Source organism: Cryptomeria japonica, chromosome 9 (assembly GCF_030272615.1).
Source record: "Cryptomeria japonica chromosome 9, Sugi_1.0, whole genome shotgun sequence".
In the NCBI taxonomy this organism is placed as follows: Eukaryota; Viridiplantae; Streptophyta; class Pinopsida; order Cupressales; family Cupressaceae; genus Cryptomeria; species Cryptomeria japonica.
The window spans coordinates 471,381,687-471,385,196 of NC_081413.1; positions in this window are offsets into that span (position 1 = coordinate 471,381,687).

The following is a 3,510-nucleotide window of genomic DNA, read 5'->3' on the forward strand; positions in this document are numbered from 1 at the left end:
CCGCACAGGCTATACCGAAAACTCTAAAACTGAACAAAGACTACCAACTGGTAATTACACTTAGTGAACCCCGACACTGGTCCACTCCATCCTGGTTGACCAAAACTGCTTCCAATCTTCATACCGGTGCATACCGGTGTACCTACTTGAGCACTTATTGACATCAATGACAACATACTTTGTCACCGCTTCATCATATGCCAACAAGATAAAGGATGGAGCAAGCCCTTTCGGTAAGCTCAAAGCTTTAACAGAACACATATCAAATAACTATCAATCCTTGAGACAGATTGTAGACTGATAGGCTTTGGATAGTTTCTCTGCTACAAAAAGAGCAGCTTTTGATCAGCTTATAGTAACTGGGAAGAAGAAGATAGAGGAAAAACTTATCTCTATTGAGGTTTGTTTGAAACAATGCACCAATATTTACAGTATGTTGTAATATAGGAAGTCTAATAGCCAATGTAAATGACAGATTGAAATAATTACATGACAAAATGGCTACTATTGCTAATTCTTTTGATGGGCTAACTACACTAACTACATCTATTGATGGACAAATTTTTTCCTTGGAGAACCAAGTTTTTGCATTTGAGAAAGAAAAAGATATAATACCGAGGAGAGCAAGAAATTTAAGAGGACTGGTGAGTCCAAGACTTGACTCTTTGGGTGTTCACAAGAGAGAATGCATGGATATGCTAGCAAATCCCACACCGATAGATATCCAGGAGAAGGAATCATTTGCCCACTTACTCAATAGACTTGCATCGATATCAGACACTTTCAAATCAGGATGGGACACATATCTTTAGTTGCTGCAAAAAGCATACCCATAAATTCTGAAGATGACTAAGCTCGAATGATTCTAACTGTATTCTTTCATTATTTATTCATTCACCGGTCTTTGGAATTAATGTCAAAGGGGCAATATGTAATCAGTTGAAGTGTGTTGCTCAAGGGGAGCACACCGACAGGGAATCCATTTTTCACATGAGTGTTGCCATCAATGCCAAAGGGGGAGATTATTGGCAATTGACACTCATTGGATTCATTTTGTTGTCATTGATGGCAACAAGATCAAATAGAAGGCAAAAAGACTTGATGGAATTCACAAACCGGCACTAGGAGGCATATATTGGCAGATACCAACATTGGAAGCATTTAGGGCTACACCGACATTGGCACCGACAGTAGTACTTCAAGAAGCCGACATCAAGGAAGATTTATTTTGTAAATCATTTTGTAATTATTGTCGAGGCCGACATTGAATATCTTTTGTAAATGCATTGTAAGCTGACACAAGGCATATCATATGTAATAGGTATATAAGTCAGTCTGCTAGGTCAATTTAATATATAGAGAGCGAAAATGGTATCATGATGGTATAGAGATAGACATATAGCAGAACTGTGAGATGCGAAATATATGTATGGAGATCATTTTTGTATGTGAACATTGTATCATGCAATGATCTATAGATAGCTAGGAAAGCACTCTTGGAGGAGAAGCAATACCAGTAATAGTTCAAGACTGTGAACTAGTACAGAGCAGAACTAGAACCAGAACTCTATCTGGCATAGCAGATGCATTCTTGAGTTCATTTACAATAATTTACTTTGGCAGAAAGCTTGTAGTCAATGAGGCTCTTTAGTGATGAGCAGTATGCTCTAGGCAGTAAGCCTTCCTACGAGTGCAGGCCCCTGTTTATGTAATATCTTTTAATATGGCCAGTGAACTGATATTGTGGGTCACAAATCCCATCGTGGTTTTTCCTCATTGAGGTTTTCCACGTATAAATTATGTGTGTTATGGTGTTCATTTATGTGGATGGTTTATTTGCTTCTTGTTATATGCTTATTTTTTTACCGTTATATACATGCATGGTTTAGAAAGTTAAATATTGTTGATTCTGGCATAACACTGATTCACACCCCCCCCTCTCAGTGTTCTCGTATACCAACACTATTCTGCAATCTATCTAGATATCTTCTAGACAGTGAACATGAGTATAGCTTTTCTTTAACTTGTTCTTCATGCCCCTGTAGTTAGAATGTTTCCTAGCCTTGAAGAGCTTCATTGTAATCCTTCTCATTTCCCCATCCATGGTCTTGGCCTTATAAATGGAATTGATTAATTATCTCCCAATGGTGAGAGAAAAATTGAAGTCGAGCTTGTTTGAACTTGATTGCCATTCATGTACTACTACCATTTGATGAGCCAACTCCACGAGCACAATTTTATTAGATGGATATCTAGGGAGCATGAAAGGCTCATCATCATAGCATCCTACTCTGATGTAGATGAAAATAGGGAATTGTAGGAACATGCACCCATATTGATTCACTACATTCCAGGATTCGTCTGACACCCTATTCTTCTAGAGATCCTTATCAAACATGCATGTGTAATGATAGAAGAAATCATCATTTACTCTTCTAAAATAATGTAAACTATTCTTTAGAGTCAACTAAGAGTAATATTGATATACTAGAATTCGGCTTCTATCCCCTATTGTAGACAATCCTAGAAAGTGCCTCATTGAGGCTGCTGCATACACTAGATATGAAGTCATATAAAAATTCAAAGTAGTTGGGACCTTGATAAGTTGTTCACACAAAGCATCACTTATATCTTTACCCCAATAGATCCTTTTTCTTGTTTTGTCAGATGATATGGATGTATTAATACATCCATTCATGATATGTATCTGAAATAAGGAGCTCTTTTACCCTACTAAGAAGGGTAATCAAATCATTTACCTCCTCAATAAAGTCACTTTGATGAATAGTATTAGGCCATCTTGCAATAGTGGGCCTTGAGGATTTCAACGAATTATCATTGATATTCCTCCCACACTTATTTAAATTATTATCATAATATGTCTAATCCGATTGCATGTCATATTGGCATATTGATCAATGTTAGAACATTCAAAAATTGTATCAAATAAATTCTCATATAATTTAATGAGTTTTCTTTCCTTCTGCATCCTTAACAGACTTGTTTATTAGATCAAACATGTTATCTAATGCTAACACAAATTTAGGGTTCTATGTTGACATTGGAAAAGTTGCAACTAAGTGAATACCAATGTTAATAGTTGCCTCCATCTTGTAATATTCAAGTGGCTCTTTAACTCTCTTAAAAAACTCTTCAAGATCTACATGAATATTTTTTGTGTCTTTAATGTTGTCAATATTAGATGACACGGAAGAAGGTGGGAAGACCGGATGAGGATCCTGCTTCTTAAACTTCATGGGTCTTTTACTTGGTGATAGCTCTGTCATCTAACTGTGATTGTAACTACAACATGTGAAAAAGAAATCATCATCATGTTCAACTTGATAGATTTACTGAATTAGGGTTTCAAAGACCCTAATTCATTGGTAGTACAAGATTGCCTTTGGGTGTAAATCGGGTTTATAACCCTGATTTACATGTGTGTGCACTTGGTGCAAATCGGGTTTACAAACCTGATTTTCACCAAACATAGGTGTGGTTCATGAAGTA